This window comes from Xyrauchen texanus, chromosome 36 (assembly GCF_025860055.1).
Source record: "Xyrauchen texanus isolate HMW12.3.18 chromosome 36, RBS_HiC_50CHRs, whole genome shotgun sequence".
In the NCBI taxonomy this organism is placed as follows: Eukaryota; Metazoa; Chordata; class Actinopteri; order Cypriniformes; family Catostomidae; genus Xyrauchen; species Xyrauchen texanus.
In genome coordinates this window covers 9819941-9844550 of record NC_068311.1, presented here as the reverse complement: position 1 = coordinate 9844550, position 24610 = coordinate 9819941, and the positions used below count along the sequence as shown (strand labels likewise).

The following is a 24610-nucleotide window of genomic DNA, read 5'->3' as shown; positions in this document are numbered from 1 at the left end:
ATTCAGAGAAAATGATGTGAATATTACAACTACAAAATCCATATAAACAACAAATTATCACAGCACTGTAAAAAATATGTAAATTAAATAGATGTAAGACACGAGGTGAAGACAGCATCTCTCAGCGACACAAACGTACAACAGGGAAACAGAAGCACAAGTCCTGCAAAACAATGTATCAGCCATTACGCAAATGCTACCATCAGCTAATACAGGTGAGTATGGTGCTTTACAATTCAGGTACCGTATTTTGCAAACACCCACAGCATGATTTTGGGGTGCTGAGGTAGAGGGAGAGGAATATATTTGAGGAGCGGCGAGGGTGCCTGTGGTACATTTACAGCAGCCACACAGTCACTGCTAGAGACACCACCAGACTTCTTTACAGGCACTAAAAACCTATGCATTGCACAAAATTATCTCTTATTACCATTCTCGTTCTCATGACATCTCTGACTCTGGTTTGCAGCAGCTGTTTCTTGAGTGTGTTGTTGCTTTTGGTTAATGGCAAATATAGAAAAATACAAAACAATTCTGGCGCTATTGTGTGATTGGTTGAGCCCATCTTCAATGTTTGCAGCACATAGCCCGCCCCCAAATAGTTTTTAAAGCTCTGTTAATGTTCACATAAACCATCCGAATGGGGAATATATGTGATCTCAGTGATTTCGACCATGGCATGATTGTTGGTGCAAGACGGGCTGGTTTGAGTATTTCTGTAACTGCTGATGTTCTAAAAAACATCCAGTGAGCGGCAGTTCTGTGGACAAAAATGCTTTGTTGATGAGAGAGGTCAAAGCAGAATGGCTAGAATGGTTCAAGCTGATATAAATGCTATGTTAACTCAGATAACCCCTCTGTACAATTCACTCAGAGGTTAAATAGCATCTCAGAATGCACGACTCGTCGAACCTTGAGGCGGATGGGCTACAACAGCAGAAGACCACGTCTGGCTCTTCATAAGGTCCATAGTGTTCCTAATAAATTGCTCAGTGAGTGTATATCATCCAGGGATGGCTAGAGTAATTAATCCTTGTCCTTTGTTAATGATTTGGGTCAAATTTAATGGAAAACTATGCGAGTTGGCACTGCAGAATATTGATGCTGAGCATTGGCGGTGAGCGTTTACCTTCGTAGAAAATAATTGTTAGGAATTTTAGAAAGCACCATGTTGTCCGACAGACGTGTCCGGTGTGCAACCACCTTTTAGTTATGCTGCCACGTACACTTTACCAAAGTAGAGTTGAGAAATATGTTTGAAAAGACAAAGGATATTATGCAACAAGCAGCTCTATTTATAGCTGAGGAAAAAATATATAATTATTGATAATCATCGGGATAATTTTCAGACTATCGATGCATGAAAAAGACTCCAATCTCAAGCTTATGAATGTGTTTATTTTACATTTGATCAATATATTAATGGCCATGAAAAATGTATTTGAGTTGAAATAATTTTATTATGAGAAGAAAAAGACTGCAGAGTAATACGATTGACATGAAAGTAGCACAGCCATGAAGGAAATTGGTTGCCTGGAACAACAGTCAATTATACAGTTCAGCGGTCATTACGCAAAAATATTTGACCAGATAATTATGCAATTAACTAATCAGAATCAAGTATTCCAGAGAACCGTGTAACTGAGAACAGAGAAAAAAAACAGTGCCCGCCCACTTTTTCAGCAGTCTTTGTACTGGATCTATTTTTCCCATTACATTTTCCATAGGGATTTCATAAAATCCTTCATAGAAGAGTTCTAAGCCATTAGCTAAACCAACCAGTTCTGAAGTGAATCACAGCATTACAAACTTTGATTTGGAGCAAAACACATTTAAAAATCAGACAAAAAGACAAAGGTACAAGACTGTGTACTTAATGTCTTTCAAGAGGGAATGAACTACAACCCCATAAAGAAAACTGCGAGGGACTTAACTGAATAAAAAAATATGGAAAAATATAAAACTATTAATTTAAAGTGGTTGATTATAAGTTTTTAAACCATACATTTTAAATTTATCCCAAAATATTCATATGCAAATATATAAGTAGCTTGAAAGTTTAGGGAGACCGACTCGATTATGCCATTCACAGCGCAACAGTTACAGCAGAGCTCTGTTGGCATGCTTTATTCGCAATCTTCTAATTAGATGGTCTTTCTCAGCAGGACCATGGGTAATGTAATAATTCACCACAAATTCTGCAATTAAATTAGATTTTTTTAAAGAAGTTGAAACAACGTGAACTGATGGCTTCAATGGGAGCATATACAATCGATTAACAACCTCAGAGCTCATGGTGAGAATGACTTTAACTGTTTATAATTATTGTTAAAAATCAACTTTCGTATGAAAAATGTTTATGCAATTTAACTTCCGGAACCAGACTGTTGCGCTCTATAAAAAACATTATATTGGAATAATGCAACTGTGACACATCTTACTGCAATGCAATGCAAATATGGTTTCCATAAACAAGCAATAGAAAACTATGTCTAAAAAAAAGGATGCCCCACAATTCTTGACATTATATTGCCGTTAACAGCTATTATCGAGGATGACATCCAAGCCAAATCTTTTTCTCCATCCTTATTCTTCAAAGGCGCCCCACACCCCAAAATGTCCACCGAATGGAGCATTATGACAGGGGCGAATACATCAAAAAGATCCTTCATTTTTAAACCGGACACAATTTTTCACACACCCCCTCCAGAGATGAGTGCAATCCCTCTCCATGTCAAATGTTAGCCGAGTCTGGTTGGAAATATAACAGCCAGCATGACTAATATGTTTATAAAGGCGGTCGTCTGTCGCACTGACAACCTGCCATCATAGCACCTCTGCTGGGCTCTCCGCAGATTTGTCTAATAGGCTTTCACTGCTGGGATTGAATATGTGTATGTGTGTGTGTGTGGAATGAGAGAGGTATATGTCCAGAATATGAGCACTTGTCTCATTCAAGACTGGTGACTGCTCCCAAAGGCAAGTGAGAGAAAATGTATATGTGAGTTAAACAGGCTCAACTTTACCCATACCAGAGCCTAACAGCCATTTTATATGTACATAAATACATTTAAAGGAATAATACAACCCAAAATGAACTCATTTACTCTCCCTCATGTTATTCCAAAACAGTGTGACTTCTATTTGAAGCACAAAAGGAGGAAATTTGATGAATTTTATAAAGATTTTTTACAAAGTGAAAGCATGTGGTGTCCAGGGTTTGTAAGCCTCAAAAAGGACAAAAAATTAGTTCATACGACTTTGCCTGATCTCATGAAAATTTGTGACTCTGGTGACATTTTTGTGGCAGTTCCGAGGTGAAATGTCAACTCTGAGGTTTTTTAGATTAATACTACCTACCTACCCTAAACCTAACCTTGCGTGCTCTTCAGATCTCGTACCCCGGTCTATTATCAGTAGAGCTACCATGCAATTTCACTGCACTCAACCACATTAAAATGTATCCCCTTACAAGTCGTGCACTAAAGTAAGTGTTTTGATGTCTTTTGATAACATTATGTGAAGAAAATTGAGAAAAATGTGTTGGAGTTTATGAACTGATAATCTGCAGTTTTACTCATAATTTGTATGAAAATGATTAAAAGCCATTGTTTTAAAACCTCCAGTGTTCATTTCAACAGAAAACTGCTGCGATATGTACAATGAGCCATGTAGAAATAATTTTGCACAAATGTAGGTAGTAATGCGATTCTATGATGAGACGCGTGAAAACCAATTGTGTTTGGTGTCAGTGACATAAGGGTGAGCTAATGATGACATAATTTTCATTTTGGGGGAACTACTCCATTAAAGATGTTCTGAAATTAAATATGCCTTTAAAACATTCACTACCACTCAACGGGAGTAATGGATACATTCAAAAAAGACTGACTTCCATTTTTTAGCTTGTAAAAAGCCTTTATTGCATGCAGACCTTGGTGTGTCTGGTGTAAGAGGCAGTAGAGTTTGAAAGCAGACATGCTGTGGCCATGTAGTTGTAGTGAGGACAGACCAGCACAGTATGTGACAGTCTTTAACAAAGGATCTGTTTTTGAACAGGTGGGGGTCTGGACTGTTTACTGCCGGCTGTTGTTGGTTCCTGGCTTCAAGAGAAATAGCACAGGTTGACAAGGTGTGACTACTTCAGTCTGGCCACCATGTGTATAAATGTGTGTCTGTATGTGTGTGTGTGCCCTAGCACATAGCCTTGTCACAGCCAAATTCATTCTTACATACTCATCATCAGAGTTGCTGCTGCCCTTTCAACCCCAATTTACATCACAAGAAAATATTTGTAACTTTTTATAACATGACCTTTTATGCCAACATGTATCCAGATGGCTTTAAAATAATAATAATAATAATAATAATAATAATAATAATAATAATAATATATTTTTTAGTTATTTATTCTATTCATTTACACTCCTAAACATTCTAAAAACAAGATAAATTACAATGGAGAAAATATCTAGAATTAAGATTTTACATTCCACTGGCACAATTGTCAGTACATTTTGAATAATGTATGCTTAAAAAAAATGTCAATAGGGTGAGAAAATCTAACTTTAATCTTTGAAATATACTGTACATATTCCCTTAAAACAAGACTAACTAGATCAAGCAATTTTGCTGATCAAGAAAATGTATCTTGTTTGAAGATAACAAGACAATTATGATAATTACCTAAACAATTATTAAGATAATGATTAGCAAAATCAACTGATGAGAAAAAAATAACTTTTCTGTATCATGTTAATAAACACTGCAAAATTGTTTTATAAAAAAACATGATTTATTTGTGGATTTCACTGATTCAAATCTCAAACTGTTTACCAGAAATGTCTGCAGATCCTTTTTAAAGATGAGAAAAAAGTGAGGAACATCAAAGGTTTTATTTCCCATCTGATCTCTCCTGTTTGTGACATCTGCACTAAGGGGTGAAAATAAGTCAAATTTAAAATTCCGTCAGATTATCAGAAGCCTCTCATTGGACGCTCCTTGCGGAATCCATTTCTCGGCTCCAGTAATTGGGAATAGCTCCCAGAGCAGGTATCTCGGAAAAGAGGATGTGGTTTTTGCATAATCACTGTCACCATACATTTAGGGTGTGCAAGAGCCCGTGTCGGGGTGACATGGTTTCAGTCGCAAAGCAAGACTACGGTGATAAACGGATGAATATGAGCTCTGCTCGCTGCTCAGATCACTGCCTAATATGTCCAACTCAGTTTGTCAATAATGGTTTTGCAGCAAGGATCGTATTTCAGGCATGCTCTTGAGGCTGTGCGTGCCATGAAAAAAGATACTGATTATGTTCTTGTAAAAACTTTTTGCATCTAAACTACATTTATTTGTATTTTTTTTTAAATAATGGTTTGCAGGGAAATTACAAGCTTATCAAAAAAACAGAATGTCTATAAAAAGAAATAACAAAAAGGAATACAGAGTACCCAAAAACTAGCTGGACTTCACACTTACCATTTTTTTGCAATAAATAAGTAAAAAGCCACATTTAAAACCAAGTGGCATCTGCAATGCTATAGTGTTTCTCAGAACGAACTTTACTTTGCTTAACTATGTTTGTAAGAACTTTTATTCAACTGGTCCCAAAGTCATTTTTATATTAGTGTATTTAGTTAGTTCCCCTCAAGTTCACACACAAGTTCACACAGGTGTTCTAGCAGAGTAACCACGGGTGTAATTCATCACATTAACTTTGGACATGTTCCACTTACGACAACTAAAAAATATAATTTTGTCTTCATTTTGAAAGTTTTAACTTTTTATCATTTAATTTTCTTGCTTGAAAGGTATTCTTGTGCAAGTTAAGCTCAATCAGCAGCATTTGTGTCACAATGTTGATTACCATATAAATGTATTTTGACTTTCTTTTTAAAAATGAAATAAAATCTGGGATACAGTGTGGCACTTAAATGGAAGTGAATTTGTCTGATCCGTTAATGTTAAAATACTTTAAAAAGTATTGACATAAAATGTAAACAACATGATATTATTATAATAAAACCACTTGACAGCCTTTTCTGTGTAAAGTTATATCAGATTTTACAACTGCGTTGCCATGACGACATAAACACTAAAACCCTAAAATGACTGTAAAAATGATAATTTAAACAACTTTACAGCTCACATAACAAATTTTAACAATAGTTTTAACAGAAGAATTAATGTAAGTGCTTTAATAAAATTATGAGCTTCAAATTTCATTTTTTTTTTTTGCCCCATTCACTTCCATTGTAAGTGCCTCATTCTAGCCTCGATTTAATTTAATTTTTTTTTAAAGAAAAGGAAAAACAAGTTGAAGTTAATTTTTGTGGTAGTAAACATTATGCCACAAAAGCTGTTGACTGAGCTTGACTTGTATTGAACCCGGAATATTCCTTTAAGTGATATTCAAGTGTCCAAATACTTTTTAGGACCACTATAGAAAAGTCCCCGTAGGCCCTTTTACAAACATGCTGCTAACACTAATCTTGATGAACAGCTTGAGAGGGCCTGTGTTAAGGGTTTTTAAAAAAGACACAGTGCAATTTTATATGGGGGCCATTTGCTGAGCCCACACTAATGACCCTTCTTAAGAGACTCATCACACTTAAGATGACTGAAATCGCACTGGTCTGATGAATAGCTTCCTAAGCCAGACAATGAGAAATGGCTAGTGAAGCATTCCACTCTACACATTAGGTTTAGATTCCAGGAAAAACAGAAATGTGGAACTGAAAGAGGTTTATAGATAGCTAGATGGATATTGCAATGGGAAACCTATAATATGAAAAACACATCTGAAACTGGTATATTACCTTGTAGCAAGACTTTTGACTTGCAGCGTATCCTGCAAGAATCACCCACTTTGACAGGAAGGCACCATCTTACCAACACGTAACGTGACCAACCACGGTTTGTTGTTGTTTTTTGTTCCGTTTACGGGCTGGACAATAATAACAATACACTCAATGAGCACTTAATTAGGAAGACCAGAACACCTACTTATTCATGTGGTTATCTAATCAGCCAATCATGTGGCAGCAGTGCAATGCATAAAATCATGCAGATCAGGAGCTTCAGTTAATGTTCACATCAACCATTAGAATGGAGAAAAAAAATTTGATCTTAGTGATTTCGACCGTGGCATAATTGTTGGTGCCAGATGGGCTGGTTTGAGTATTTCTGTAACTGCTGATCTCCTGGGATTTTCACACACAACAGTCTCTAGTCTCTAGTGTGCGGCAGTTCTGCAGATGGAAATGCCTTGTTGATGAGAGAGATCAACGGAGAATGGTAATCGTAACTCAGATAACCACTCTGTACAATTGTAGTGAGTAGAATAGCATCTCAGAATGCACATGTCGAAACTTTAGGCGGATGAGCTACAACAGCAGAAGACCAAGTAGGGCATTTTATTAGGACCATTATCTTAATAAAGTGCTCAGTGAGTGCAGATAGAAAACGTCGCAGAATATACTATACAGTTCTGCTCATCAATATCTTGTTTGTTTGCTACTAAGTGTCTCACAAACCTGGCAAACTTTGGTAAATCCAGTGATTATTTATAGTAACTTTTAAACATGATTTTGTTTCTCTGTACTGATCAAATCTGTGCACCCTCACTGATGAAATAATGTTTTTGAATAAATATTTGAGTGAATGAATCGTTCTCGTTCACTTTCATACACTGAGTAATATTTCTGATTTACTGAAGACACTCACTTTTGAAGCTTATGAGTGCTAGTTTAAAGTGTGCTAGTTGTAAAGACAGACTACAGCAACAGCCAGCTGTAAATATTTCTCTCTCATTTGCAGAATAAAACAAAATAAAAAATAACCACATTGGCCTCCTTCCCTCTCACAACGAACGCAATCTCAAGATTATAAACCATGACACTGTCTGTGGAGCCCTCCCTCCAAAAAACTATTATTCTGATAAAGACAAAAACTACCCTGGTTTATCTATAACTGTCCTAAATTCAACAAGGTCTGGGAGATAAGATAGAGATGGTTCTTAGCAAGACATTAGCCGCTAGCGCTAGAATATGCTAATACAAACTCTCTGCGTTGAGTGGGAGGGGTGTTGCTCTCATCCTCAGGGGTAAGTGAGAAGAAAACAGAGGAGGGTAATCTGGCTGTTGAGCATGGTAGATAATTTGCACTTGATCCCCTTGTAATAACATAGTTTAAATCTTTTTACCCTAGCTAATCCTGCGCCGCATGTAGACGTTTTCCAGGCGGCGTTGATGGGGATGTTGGACAACCCTCGTCAACTTATGTCTAACGCTTCCTAGAGGATTTTGGGAGTAGGAGGAGTACTTTTGTGTTGATATAATTATTTTGACTGTGTTTACTTTATGCGCAAATGTATTTTGCATATCGCTCCGCACCATGAGAAAAGGATGGAGGTAGAGGAAATAAATTCAGCGGGAGAACTAAATTCAGTTGGAATTAAATTCTGCTGTCAATAATACAAAAAAGATTTCTAGTATATTTTCCAACATAGTCTCATAACTCTTAATAATTTAAAATAATTGGATAAATCATCATTTGAATTGGCTTGTATGAAAATTTACGTCTTTCATTCCGATAGAGACCAACCAATCAACAAATAGAATTTCAAATCGATACACACAGGCATCACATTTTAGCTACCTTCCTATTTAAAGGTGCACTCAGTAACTTGTTTTTGTGTCATTTTGGACTTACACTGACACCTAGTATCTTGGATGCAGCATCATTTAAAATTAAAAGTTTTCAGATGCCATAGTAAAAAAAAATTATTCACAGTCAGCCATGACAGAGATTATTTTGCAGAGATGGGCCACTCCTATTCAAATTAATGAGAGAAATTGGAACGCCCAATGGCAGCCAACTGTCAACGGATGTAGAAAGGAAGTCCTGCTTTAAAGGTAAAAGATGGCCCCCAGTGTGCGGAGCCTCTCCATGTAGAATAAAACCGCTTTTATAAGGTTAATGATATGACTGGTGTCTTCATTTTAATGTGTGTTTATGATTTCCTATATATATTGTAAAATTACAATTCATGTCTTTAGGAGATACACTTTTTTAATGAGGAAAAAATGACTGAGTGCAACTTTAACACTTTATTTTAAGAAAAAAAAAATACCATATTTATGACAAATGAATAACTTATGTGAATAACATGTATTATGCTTTCCTCATCTTGTTTCAATACCTGATGTTTTCATTCTTATGTGATACACAAAAGTTATTTTCCAATATATAGGTTTAGGGTTTGGGTAAGGGGGTTACACTTTATAGTTAGGTTTAGAGTTTAGGAAATTAGGAAAAATCATAATAATCAGAATTGTTCATTGGTTTGTTTGTTTTTCTCTATGAGAGTTTTTGCATGAGTCAACTCGTACAATTTATTACAACTTGTCATGAGTCCAGGTTTGTATTTTCACTGAATACTACTAAAGGCCTGTTCACACCAAGTCTAATGTTACTAAGCGACATGAAAGTATTACATGAAAAACTTTTTGAATACTTGTTTTATTTTATTATATTACAACAAAGTAAAATAATGATGATTCTAACCTCTGTATACAAAAACAACAGATCATTACAGTAAGATATTTTGGATTTGCATTGTTTTAAAATTTTGCCATGCATGTTGTTTATGCATTTTTCACCTATTAAAGAGATAGTTCACTTAAAAATAAAACGTCTGTCATCATGTACTCACCTACATGTGGTTCCAAACCCATATGACTTTCTTTCTTCCTTGGAACACATAAGAAACTCATAAGAATATGAGTTCTGAACAACATGATGGTGAGTAAATGAATACATTTATGAGGTGAACTATTCATTTAAGCTAGATACAATGAAATGTGACTGGTTGCTAAACTAAAGCAGGGCACGTGAATATCTTACATATGGGTGTGTGTACGTGCGGGGCGGTATCCCTTCTGGCCAGCAACACAGCGGACAATCTTGCAACCCTGCCAAAGCTGACAGTCTGTGACAATCTGCTTGGCATGTGGCTATTTGACTAATTACACTGGATTACAGCATATTAATGCAAGCTGTTTTCTCCAGGGTTAGTAACCTAGACATGCTAACCCCAACATAAACTAAGCACACAGGAAGAAATATTGAAAAGTAGATTTTTCTTTTGCAGAAAATGAAAATAGAAGTGGCTCCAAACCTTTGTGCTGGTTTATCAGTGAAAATCAGCCGGTGTTATGTTGTCTCTTACAAACCCCCCAAATGACCATTCCCACTCAATACAGAAGGGAATTCTCTGTCAACATTTCTTTCTCTCTTTCTTTGAATCTTTGTTTCTTCTACAGATCTCTCTCACACATGTGAAAAGGGAAATGGTTGTAATAAGAGCACAGCAAAGACATTGAGTTCATAACGTGATTTATGACTCATACGAGTAAATGTTCCCCAAAGCTAGATCATAGGCATTTTCTCATTGATTGAGCTTTTGTGCTGCAATCAGATCTTGATTAATGGAGGGAGTGTCAGGTGGGAGAGGTTTGGTTTGTAGGATAAAATCTTTATTTTTACCGGTTATTTCCGCTAGGTTGAGGAATTCTGCTATTGTTCCAAAACTATCCCTTGCTGGCATGCAAGACATTTTCCTAAAATGAATAGTACTTAAATGACTACTTCACCTAAAAATGTAAATCTTTTACTCATCCTCAAGTGTCATTGTTCCATGAAACAAACATTTTCAAATTTTGAATAATGTACTGGTATTTTTTCCCTCAATGCAACTGAAAAAAGGGGGAATGGAGCTTTTAAGCTTAAAAAATATGTAAAAGCACCATAAAACCATACAATTCAATTTTTAAAACTAAAATAAAACTCACATTCTTCAAAATTTCTCCTTTTGTGCTCAAAGAAAGTCATCAGGATTTGGACATGAGAGGGCAAGTAGATAATAACAGATTTTTTATTTATTTTAGGTAATCAAAACTAAATGTGTCCATGTTAAATTCTTCCCAGCAATCAAAGTTTCCAATCAAATGTAGTGTGTTCTCATAGCATTCACTAGGCCTGCTATCTATTCATATGGGGGGGCTTTCACAAAGAAAAAGGGGAGAAATGAGGCATACAATGAGTGTGTTTAAAACACAATGACTTTCCCAATTGTGCTAAATCAATCCCAGACTTTTAACAAATAGCGGCTCAAGCTTTGCTATTTGTATCCTCTCCTCTGGCTCTAGTGCAGAGTAATAATAGTCTTAAAGTTGGCATTGCAGGATGAGAATACTTGAGTGGCTTACACAGGCTATCTTATGAAACATTTAGGCAGCAGTTTCCAAGAGTCCACAGAAGATGGAAGAAAAGGTAACGCAGCAGAATGGGCTTCTAGCGTTCCGCTGCCCTTATTGTACAGAAGTCACATCAAATTAACTCTGAGGGCCATTTGCAGCGGCTTTTTCTCTCTGCCCGGGCTTTTCAGAACAGATTAAGCTATGAAAACTTCAGAATTACTAAAGCACCTATTAAGCATTATGCTCTGTCCTTTCTTCTGCGCTTTCTTTGAAAGTGATTGAATGGAATAAGGCATTCAATAGAATCTGAGAGGAGAAAGACTGGAGTTATTGGGAAGGAAACAAGATGACAAAAATATTAACAAATATAAAAAAATTACTACTTATGACTTATGATTTAACTATTGACAAAATATGTTAACAAAAAACCCTTGTGGAGCTTAAAAGTTTACATGAAAATTCTGGTTTGCAATCCAAAGTATCAAAATACAACACACAGTACAAACCGTATCTTCCTTTCTGAAGTTTATTTAAGTTTACCAGCTGAACAGTTGAAGTCAGAAGTTTACGTACACTTAGGCTGTAATTAAGTCATTAAATCAAATTTTTTAATTACTCCACAGATTTCACATTAGCAAACTGTAGTTTTGGCAAGTCATTTAGGACATCTACTTACACACTAATATAAACACCATGGGGCCACACAGCCATCATACTGCTCAGGAAGGAGACACATTCTGCCTCCTAGAGATGAACGTAGTTTGTTGCGAAAAGTGCAAATCAATCCCAGAACAACAGCAAAGGATCTTGTGAAGATGCTGAAGGAAACAGGTAGACAAGTATCTATATCCACAGTAAAATGTGTCCTATATCGACATAATCTGAAAGGCTGCTCTGCAAGGAAGTAGCCACTGCTCCAAAATCAGCATAAAAAAGCCAGACAGTTTGCAAGTGCACACGGGGACAAAGATCTTACTTTTTGGATAAAAGTCCTCTGGTCAAACAAAAATTGAACTGTTTGGCCATGATGACCATCATTATGTTTGGAGGAAAAAGGGTGAGGCTTGCAAGCCGAAGATCACCATCCCAACCGTGAAGCATAGGGGTGGCCGCATCATGTTGTGGGGGTGCTTTGCTGCAGGAGGGACTGGTGCACTTCACAAAATAGATGGCATCATGAGGAAGGAACATGATGTGGATATATTAAAGCAACATTTTAAGACATCAGCTAGGAAGTTAATGCTCGGACGCAAATGGGTCTTCAATGACCCCAAGTATACCTCCAAATTCATGGCAAAATGGCTTAAGGACAACAAAGTCAAGGTATTAGAGTGACCATCAAAATGCCTTGACTTCAATCCGACAATTTGTGGGCAGAAATGAAAAAGTGTGTGCGAGCAAGGAGGCCTACAAACATGTCTCAGTAACACCAGTTCTGTCTGGAGGAATGGGCTAAACTCCAGCAACTTATTGTGAGAAGCTTGTGGAAGGCTACTCAAAAATGTAAAGACAATGCAACCAAATACTAACAACATGTATGTAAACTTCTGACCCACTCGGAATGTGATGAAAGTAATAAAAGCTGAAATAAATAATTCCCTCTACTATTATTCTGACATTTCACATTCTTAAAATAAATTAGTGATTCTATCTGACCTAAGACCTATTTTTTCTATGATTAAATGTCAGGAATTGTGAAAAACTTATAAGAACATTTAAAAATATTTGTTAAGGTGTATGTAAACTTCTGACTTAAACTGTACTTGCTTAAATTAACCACCATAGCTGGAACTCAAAATATATCAAAGCTGTCATTAACCTCTAAATTGTTTGGAAGAGGATTCAAGATAAAGTGTGATTTAATTTTCAACTCTTAAATGTTTTGGTAAAATGTGACTGTTTCTCTTGTCCATAGCCAGGCACTGCAGGGGAGATGGGGCCAGGGTAGTTCAAAGCTGCATGGAAAGAGCATAAATGGTAATTTTATTTAACAGGATTGGAGAGGGCCCTGACGGTGTCTCTTAAGATTCAGGTTGTGTGGTGTTAAATGGCTGTCATGCACTCAAAGATCCTCGGCTTGGGAAGAGGGCAAACAAAAGGGACTGCTTTTCGTGAGCTATGGAGAACTCCAGCTCAAGAACAGGGTTCCTTTCCTTATTGTCCTGAAATATGTTATTCATTAAAGTGTAAGGTCTCATATCAAAACTTAAGTACTTGTGGAACTCAGATTTGGTTTCCATAGCAAGTCCTCCATTAATGTTACACAATTTCAGATTGTGATGCAAAGATAATAGTGGTCGATGGATATGGGTTTTCCAATGGCCAATACCAACACCTAAAGAGTGTCTGATGGCCAGAATAACAGCAATATACAGTAAATAATGTCATTTAATTATAGCAAATGAGACACATTATTTTACACAATATTTACTTAATGGTGAAGTGAGTAATTTTTTTGCTTTGTCAGGCTTAACCACCGTAGTGTGATGCATCGCTGGAGTAATTAACAATCTAGTCAGTTGTTAATAACGTTACGCGGGGGCTGGAGAAATACATTTTGCGGCATTTTCAGAAGTGAGAAGCTACTGTCAAAAACACATGGAAACGGAAAGGGCTTCACTTCAAAATAAAAGCTTCCACCAAAATAAAAGCTCAATTTAAATGGAAAAAGTATAACAGAACTATATCACTACTGTATAGTTATGCAATATTCACTGTACTATTACTACTACTACTACTACTAGTCATTATATAATTATTATATAATAATAATAATAAATAAATAGTAACTGTATTATATTTAAGCAATATCTCATATCTGTGATGCTCTGTTATGCAGCAATTTATTTGACACAAATAACTCCAATGTTGCATTTTGGATTGTGCTGTGAGGTTCTGTATAAAAGCACTTCATTTGATAAAAATAAACTTCTACAATATTATGTTGAAAATTAATTGTTATATTTATTCATTTCACTAAAGTTTCAATGAATTAATGAATGAAAAAAGAAAAAATGGTATCATGACATCCCTAATAAAGACACCTGATTTAATATGATGTGTAAAACGCAATTTTCAAAGAATGAACTTTGAGTGCTTTTGAAGAAGGTAGGAAAATCATAAACAACAGCTATTCTCAAAGTTAAAAAATACTGTCAAGAATGCTGACAAGAAAAAACTTTTTGGCAGATATCACTCAAAATATAAAATCAGCTCACCTCAAATGAACAGAAACTATGCTTCTAATCACAGATGATGAGCTGTAGTTCCAACCACGCTACTTTGCACTGTTTGTGAATGTTTGTTGAGTTTAAGGAGAAACAGAACCGTTGAACAATGTTGGTAATGATGGAACTTACGACCATAGTTAGCTGACAATGCTTTTGGGAAACATGCTTTTGGGAAACATACCCCTGGTCTGAATTTTCAAACAAACAGAGTCAGTGTTCACACTTTTTGGGAAATCAACTTACAAATGGCTTATAATTTATCTCTGAATAAATGACACAATTCAGCTTGAAAATGAGTTCCAGTTACAAGAAAACAAACACAAGAGGGTTATTGGTGTAGTCTCAAAATGGCCAGATATAAGCCAATTAATCGCCCTTACCGATTTATCAGTTTATCACCAAAACATAAAATATGAAACAAGCATATATCTAAAATATGGAAACATAAGTGAAGGACAGGCTGTTCATATTTACCCAAGACTATGGAATATAAAGTGACCTCTGGGGGCATCTATAAAAATGTTTTGAAAGGAATCTTTAACCAAACTCCTTTTAAAACACTCTATACAGAAACACAAATCCACAATATTAATATTGTGAACAATAGTATGTAGCATCATCTTTCTTTTTTTGCACTAAAACTACTATCCAACAAATCAACCTTCATCGCCAGAATGGGCTAATGCACACAGAACAAAAAAACTCCAGCATGAAGCCCCCTTAATATGACCCCTATTAAAGCTCTAATTGGATTGCCAGTGCTTGGAAGAAAAGATTCTATGTCTATCTGCCTATTCTCCTTTTGTCCTCCCATCAGCCACCAAACACCAAAACAATTGGATTGGGATCAAATAGACTGAGAACTTTTTATTCCCCCCAAACACAACAGGTTGACTAAAACCAGACCAGGCAAAAGCCTTAGCCCTCTGTGTCGAAGCTACGGATTCAAACAAAGCTCCATACTAGCAATCGTTTGGCTTTTTACCAGTCTAGTCTTAAAACAGCAACATGCAGTTGAGTGTGCCATTCAAACCAGAAATTGCAGTTAAGTTCATTCTAAGTGATAATTCTTTGAGACTAATACAAACAATTTGGTACAATACTCTTGAGTCAATGAAAACTGCTCAAACTGGAGGTCACAAGACTGGTCGACTAGTTCTGCAACTAGTTGTGGGTCACATGACTTCAGTTGCATATGCTCTATACATAGCAATCCCATTCAAGCCAAAATGCTTGCAAACCTCATTTTTACCCCTTTTACAGCGACCTGCCGACTAGTTGACTACTAAAAATGTGTAGTCATGCTCACGACGTCACAGCCTTATTCTCAAATCAATGGATGTTTAGAGTGAAGGCTATATTTCTGAAACAACTGGCCTAAACATAACCTTTCGATTTTATTGGATCATTGTGTACAACTAAAGGAATGAACTGGCGCGCAACGGTCATGTCCTGTGTGCTATCAAGTAGTATCCCCTCATCTATTCAAATGTCAAAATAAACCCTCCCCTAGCACCAGCATCAATCACGTTAATTATGCCAAACACCATAATAACAATAATTACAATAATATCTCATTAAGAAGGAGAGAGTGAATGACGGGGGAGAATTAATAGCAGGCAGGTGTACAACACACTGCAATTATGGAGCCTGAAATTAGTTCATCGCCCAAAGGCAAACCGAGAAGAAAGCAACTCATAGTCAGACAGAGCATGAGGGAGGAGGGCAGATAAAGAGAGTGGGAGTGAAGTTTTTCTGGCGAAAAAATAAGAGAATTGCATGTAAGCAAATAAAAATGTCTTAAATGTGCAAATTATGGGGACTAAAAAAATTTGAAAAGAGAGGGGGAGGGCAAAGCAGCTTTGCCTGGCAGAGCTGTGGGCGCGGATGAAAGGGGAACGGCCCATCATGATCAAGGGATCCACAAAGCTCTGCGGCAGCCATCAAGCCTGCACCTCTGCCGGAGACTGGCAGTTTCCCCTTCTCCTGTCAATCATTTATGACGAAGAGACGGAGTCACAGAGGAAGCACCTCCTCGCCTTGACCTATCATATTACAGTTTCTGTAAACGGCTAATCCTCGTTTGTCAGGCGGTGTCAACACCTCCGCCTGTTTTTGCACGCGCCCAGCCCTGCCAACAGCCAAACTGACTCAATAATAAAATCATTTGAATTTCAAGTGTAGAGCAAATTCTGAGCATATACAGTATATAGCCTATGTACATTTGTCTTGTATTGCAGTTTGTACACACAAGGCTACACGTTAGGTATTTTTTAATGTGAAGTGGATTGTCCAAAATAAACGATTACCCCGTGGTAAAATCCCTGTAACACGCAGCCTCAAGTAGCTTATTGCTTTTATAAAACCCTGAAAACAGTAATATGGTAATAGACACCAATGTTCAGTAGATTTTGTTCAGTATTTTGCATTAGTCTATATGTAAGACAGAAAGACAGACAGACACTTGCTATTTAGAAGAAGTCAAGAACAAGAAGCCTGGGCTGCTGAATGTTTTATTACGGATGGAGCACGTGGTCATCAGGATGGCTCTTTTAGCCTAAGGGCTGTTCCAGAGTGCAGAGAGCCCTCAAGGCAGGAAACGGCATGCCAGCGCTTCCTTTTGCCCTCTCTAGGAGGTTTAGTAGGAGCTGCACACCTTCTGAATTTTAATTATGGAAGCCAGCTAGCTCAACCACTACGTTAATAAGGCCGGTCGAGAGCTGTTACAAGTTTGGAAAATAGATGATGGGACCTAAAACAAAAGTTCAACAAAACACAAGAACAGGGCTTCTGTATTAAACCTCAGAGCATATTGGTAGTAAGCTAAATGCGTATGTAGAGTATAAACTTGCAAATGTACTTTATTTTAGCAATCAACATAGGAATCAAACTTAAATGGATAGTATACCCATAAATTAAAATTCTCATATAATTTACACACCCTTATGCCATCCCAGATGTGTATGACTTTCTTACTTCTGCTGATCATTAACAAATATGGTTAGAAGAATATCTCAGCTCTGTAGGTCCATACAATGCAAATGAATGATTGTCAAAGTCCTAAAAGCACATAAAAACAGCATAAAAGTAATCCATACAACTCTAGTTGTTAAATCCATATATTCAGAAGTGATATGATAGGTGTGGGTGAGAAACAGATCAAAATTTAAGTCCTTTTTTTTTACTATAAATCTCCACTTTCACTTTCACATTCTTCTTCTTTTGTTTTTAGCGATTCACATTTTTCATGCATATTGCAACCTACTGGGCAGGGAGGAGAATTTATATTTAAAAAGTACTTAAATATCTATCTGTTTCTCGCCAACACCAATCAGATCACTTCTGAAGATATGGATTAAACCAAGGGAGTTGTGTGGATTACTTTTATGCTGCCTTTATGTGCTTATTGGACCTTCAAAGTTCTGGCCATTCACTTGCATTGTATGGACCTACATAGCTTAAATATTCTATAGAAAATCTTTGTTTGTGTTCAGTAGAAGAAAGAAAGTCTTAAACATCTGGAATGGCATGAGGGTTAATGATGAGAGAATTTTCAATTCTGGGTGAACTATCCCTTTAACATGAAATGAAATAATTATCTAAGCATTGAAAATAGATAGCTAGATAGATAAACCCCTTCTTTCTTTCTTTCTTTCTTTCTTTCTTTCTATCTATCTAGCTTTAATTATGCTACCAAAACTCTAAAAAACAAATCAGACAGTATTTACTTTTAAAGGAGGCAAAAAGCACCACTGACTGTAAAATGAGCTGCCTAATTCCTTGTCTCCTAAAATCAGACCTACACAATCAGGCTCACATAAAGTAGAGGTGAGGATATCAATCATTATAACCTTCGCTGAGGCTATGTGTCAGCATCACAAAACAGCTCATGTGGTGTTAATGAGCGTGTAATATAAAACACTGGCCACTAACTCCATATGTTGCAGCATTATGGAAAACAGAGTCTTGCTTCAGCTACAAGCGAGCCCTATTGTAGAGCAATAGTCTGAAACATCATATTGCATTTATGTTAAAGGTGATAACTAATCAACAAAGACAGAGGTAGAGAGATTACACAAATATTTAAATTATGTTTCCTCTTCACCATCATGTTGTTTCAAAACCACTTATTTAGGTGGAACGCAATATGATGTAGAAGAAAGTCACTGGTTTTAATGATATGTTGGTGAATAAATAGTGACAGAAATACAGTTTTAGGTGATCTATCCCTTAAGTCAATAATGTTTAGTAAAATGTAAAGATTTATATTAACAGTGCAAGATTTAAACCACTTTGTTTTTATTAAATCAATAAAAGTTTCTCTGTGATTTATACCACCTACTACGCCAAATTTACATTCAAGTCTTGTACCCCATCTCAATAAAAGAACAACAACATAAAAATCTCCCTGAAAAAAGACCCCTTTCGATTTCATATTGTCAATTAATTGGAGGGATTCTCTGTATAAGTCAGCAGGCGGAAACGAGGCAGGGGCTCGCCCGTGTTATTAATGGAAATGATATACGTGATATACAATATGGCCATGTCGCCTCCCACGTGTCAGCCTGTCGTTTTACACAAAGGAGCTGGCAACTTATGAACTGCCTGCACCACTACGCCGAGTCCATAAAACAACTGGCCCCGGTCACCAGGGAGCCCCCCTCAGTATCGCCCCCTCCCTCAAACAGAAACCGCCCCTCACACACAGCACCAACGGATGACACAGATGGGGAGAGGGCAAACAAAAAAGGGGGCTCTCTTTGTAGCAAGTGGGAACCTTTTCAAAAAGCCATTCATGCAACAAATTGGGGAAAGCTGGACCTCACTGCATCACTATAGGCTGCTTGCTTTTTCAATGACTAACCTCTTCAGTTGCAATAAGTGCAGACAAATTTATGACGTTCTTTGTAATAATGGTTAAGGGGTAATACAATTTCCAACTGAGAGTTTGTACATCAGCAAAAAAGAATAACATCTGATTTGGGTATATATGGTATTTGTCTTGTCATTAAGTTCCTCTACATTAAAACATGTTTATGTAACACAACGAAAATACCCTACATGTCCAAAATACCCAACTGAGAGTTTTGTAAATAAGCAGGTTACAGGATTACAAATGATTTGGTTAATTTTGGTATTTTTGTTTTGGCATTAAATGAATATTTCAGGTTAATGCAAGTTAAGCATAATGTTTATAAACAAAAAAGGTAATTTCGAAATCTGGGTTACAGTGAAGTACTTACAATGGAAATGAAAAAGTAAACATTAAAATACTCCAAAAGTATAGCCACAAAATGTAAACAATAAATGTGTTAACATGATTGCGGTGTGATAAAATCGCTTACTAAGCTTTTTTGTATAAATTTTACAACTTCATTCAACTTTGATGTAACGCCATAAACCCTGTACTCCCAGTAACAAACAATTTAAACAACTTTACAGCTCATATAATATATGAGTTTTAAAAGTAGATTGAATGTATGCACTTTATTATACTATATAATTATAAGCTTCACCTTTCTGCCTTTAAACCCTTCTAGAATTTGCCCCATTTGCTTCTATTGAAAGTGCCTCACTGTAACCTAACTTTTTGCTTCTTTTTTTTTTTTTTTAAGAAAAAAATTATTTTTGTGGTAATCAACATTATGCCACAAATGCTGTCGATTGAGCTTAACTTGGATTGAACCAGGAATATTCCAGTAATTTCCTCTACATTAATACAAGTTTAGGTCACATATGTATTGAAACACAACAAAGGTACCCTAAATACCACACTAAATGTTTTTTTTTTAAAAGAAGGTTCCAGGTTCCAGGTTCACAAATGATTTGGTTACTTTTGATGAACTTTATGTATGTTTCAATACAAATTTAGGTCACATACGCAATTGTACACTGATAAAATATTTTGTTTTGTTCTGACATTTAGCTTTAACATTTAGTTACTCTACATTATTACACAAAAATAGGTTTAGGGTTAGAGATAGGGTTATCATCGCAGGATGATTGAATGTAATTTAAACTTGCAAAGTTTTTCTGGTGTGATTTATCTCATAGATTTGACTTTTCTTATACTTTAAAGCATCAAGAATGCAGCCTCCGTGACTCTTGAAGACGGTATATATTGCTGTATCTAGTCTGTACCGCTTCATGAGATGTTTTGCTATAAGCACCTGTCTTACTTTACACTTATTTCTACATTGTAGTTTGTTTTCTTTCTTTTGGTTAATTCTCACTCTCCTGCTGCATCTTCTCCCCCACCTTATCTGTCTCTCTCTCTCTCTTCCCTTTTGTAATCTGCATAGAGAGACATTTGTCATCATTAGCCCAGCTCTGACAGTTGGCACCCTGCACCTCAGATCTCAAGGACTGGCAATTATGAAGCCTTCATCCCTTATTTGGGTTACATGGCCTAATTTCATCATGGGCTTCAACCACCAGCATTTCATTACCCGAGCCCCCAACCTGGGAAAAAATGCAGTCTTTTTCTCTTTTTCTTTTTCTTTGTTTTTACACTCCAGAACCTGCTGTTCAGCACACGTGCGTCTCAGAATAAGGCAGTATAATTAATTTGAAATGCATTTAGGCATTGTCCTCACTGGGGCTGTTGAGAGGATGTTCTGGTTGAGTATCACTGGGTCAGTGAGCGAATGATTACGGAATCAACCTCTAAACATGAGATGTCTCTAAGACATTAAGATTAATCACAGCGAGTTGAAGAGGTTGGCGTCTTGTGACGGCCGTTTGTTAAAGGTGTTTTACCGAGTTTGGGGTTTGTGTTCGCCATTGGAAAACAAATGGAATGGATTGTTTGCCAACAATAAATTTTGCAGAATGCTTCAAACAAAACATTCAAACGTTTTATTTGTATTTTTTTATGAACAGTCAATACAATAAACATAACATTCACCCACATATTTGCAATATGTGATATTGTCCACACAAAAAACATCTCAAGTTAAGTGAACATGCCGCAAGCTCCCTCAAAATAACTTCCAGTGCATACAATTTGTGAATAAATGACCTTTAAATGAAAAGGACCTTTTTTGAATAACCTAAAGATATCAATGTTAAATCTATGCAAATAAATGCATGTCATTAATCAGAGAAGCTGACATGCATCACATATTGCTGTGGGTGATGGCAAAGCTAAAAAAAAGTGATTAATTTTTCAACGTTTCTCTCTTTCTCTGTCCCTTTCTAAGGTTTTTGCCATTTAAAGACTTGGGGTTACAGATTTGGTTGAGCCTAGCTTGTCTGCTCCATGTGGTTTTGTCCTCCTCTCCTATTCTCCCCAGGGAGGAGGCTTCTAATACAGCATGGAAAATAAAACAAATGGAGGGAGAAAATTCAAAGCATCAGAGGTAGGGGGCTGACAGCCGATAGGCAAGAGAAAATTAACTGGGAGCCCTGCAGTGCGGCCATATTGCCTGGAATAACTGAATTTGCTTCGGAAGAAAACTCAATGACAATTTTGATATCCATTTGCAGGAAGCTGAAAGGGATATGTCATAATAAGTGTCCATCTTGTATAATACGATCTACACCAGTGTCGAGCTCCATGCTAATATTGCTTGTCTTAAATGGCAGGGCCTTTAATATGATTTATATTTGACTTCTCCTCTCCAATAAGTGCACTCGATAATCTGTGCTTTGACCTAGCGATGCCTTTTGGCTCTGATCCATACTTGCAGTTCTTTTTTTTTCCCACAAAGCGCTGTCGCGAAATGATGATGGGATCAGTGTAAAGAACCGTCCATGAATGATGATGAAATAAAGCTGAGCTGACCTCCTTTTGTCACTGAATAATAGGATTATTAATATCAGTGTGGAGAAATGATTATTAGCTTCAATTACAAAAACTGCTTTGACTGTAAAGCTCTTGATATATTCAAATCTGCGAATAACTCTCCTGACACTATTATTATATGCATACAATGTTGTTTTAGCTACAAAAGAGTGAATGCTACTTTGTAGTCATATTAAATCTTTCTTTTAAATTATTATGATGATTACTAATAGAAATTCTAATTAAACACACTGCATGATGCAAAGGCTGCACCATTGTCTGCAATGTGTTTAACAAAATTAGGGTTACATTTTATATTTAATGTTTAAAAATGTGAATGTGATATTCTGCTTCTTTTTATGGCCTGTATAGAATGTGGTGTACATGTTTTGAAGAGTGACCAGAGGAAAATACACTAACCAATAATATATATATATATATATATATACACAGGTGAAACTCTAGAATATCTAGAAAAATTAGAATATCGTGCAAAAGTTCATTAATTTCAGTAATTCAACTTAAAAGGTGAAACTAATATATTATGTAGACTCATTACAAGCAAAGTAAGATATTTCAAGCCTTTATTTGATATAATTTTGATGATTATGGCTCACAGCTTATGAAAACCCCAAATTCAGAATCTCAGAAAATTACAATATTGTGAAAAGGTTCAGTATTGTAGGCTCAAAGTGTCACACTCTAATCAGCTAAACACCTGCAAAGGGTTCCTGAGCCTTTAAATGGTCTCTCAGTCTGGTTCAGTTGAATTCACAATCATGGGGAAGACTGCTGACCTGACAGTTGTGCAGAAAACCATCATTGACACCCTCCACAAGGAGGAAAAGCCTCAAAAGGTAATTGCAAAAGAAGTTGGATGTTCTCAAAGTGCTGTATCAAAGCACATTAATAGAAAGATAAGTGGAAGGGAAAAGTGTGGAAGAAAAAGGTGCACAAGCAGCAGGGATGACCGTAGCCTGGAGAGGATTGTCAGGAAAAGGCCATTCAAATGTGTGGGGAGCTTCACAAGGAGTGGACTGAGGCTGGAGTTACTGCATCAAGAGCCACCACACACAGACGGGTCCTGGACATGGGCTTCAAATGTTAAACATCTTACCTGGGCTAAAGAAAAAAAGAACTGGTCTGTTGCTCAGTGGTCCAAAGTCCTCTTTTCTGATGAGAGCAAATTTTGCATCTCATTTGGAAACCAAGGTCCCAGAGTCTGGAGGAAGAATGGAGAGGCACACAATCCAAGATGCTTGAAGCCCAGTGTGAAGTTTCCACAGTCTGTGTTGGTTTGGGGAGCCATGTCATCGGCCGGTGTTGGTCCACTGTGCTTTATCAAGTCCAGAGTCAACGCAGCCGTCTACCGGGACATTTTAGAGCACTTCATGCTTCCTTCAGCAGACAAGCTTTATGGAGATGCTGACTTCATTTTCCAGCAGGACTTGGCACCTGCCCACACTGCCAAAAGTACCAAAACCTGGTTCAATGACCATGGTATTACTGTGCTTGATTGGCCAGCAAACTCGCCTGACCTGAACCCCATAGAGAATCTATGGGGCATTGCTAAGAGAAAGATGAGAGACATGAGACCAAACAATGCAGAAGAGCTGAAGGCCGCTATTGAAGCATCTTGGTCTTCCATAACACCTCAGCAGTGCCACAGGCTGATAGCATCCATGCCACGCCGCATTGAGGCAGTAATTAATGCAAAAGGGGCCCAAACCAAGTACTGAGTACATATGCATGATTATACTTTTCAGAGGGCCGACATTTCTGTATTTAAAATCTTTTTTTTATTGATTTCATGTAATATTCTAATTTTCTGAGATTCTGAATTTGGGGTTTTCATAAGCTGTAAGCCATAATCATCAAAATTATATCAAATAAAGGCTTGAAATATCTTACTTTGCTTGTAATGAGTCTATATAATATATTAGTTTCACCTTTTAAGTTGAATTACTGAAATTAATGAACTTTTGCACGATATTCAAATTTTTCGAAGTTTCACCTGTATATATATATATATATATATATATATATATATATATATATATATATATATATTAATAACACAAAAACCCATTAAAAATCACTATATCATGGAAATTATAAAGAAATTAATTATAATATTAATGTATTACAAAATACTTAAAATGTTATGATAACATGGTACAAATATATAAAAATATCAATATATCAAGGGTTAAAAAAATTACTTGAGGTCAATATCATATTGTCAATATACAAACTAATAAAAATAAAATAAAAAAACAGCACGTTAATTCATTCATATTCATATTTTTTATGTGGCACATCCTTTAGATTCT

General features: G+C 36.5%; 1 protein-coding gene across 4 annotated transcripts in view; it reads right to left on the bottom strand.

Moving 5' to 3' along the window:
• Positions 1–24610, bottom strand: part of LOC127629781 (neurobeachin-like) — a 351376-nt gene that overhangs the window by 81939 nt on the left and 244827 nt on the right. The gene's annotated exons all lie outside the window — the stretch shown is intronic.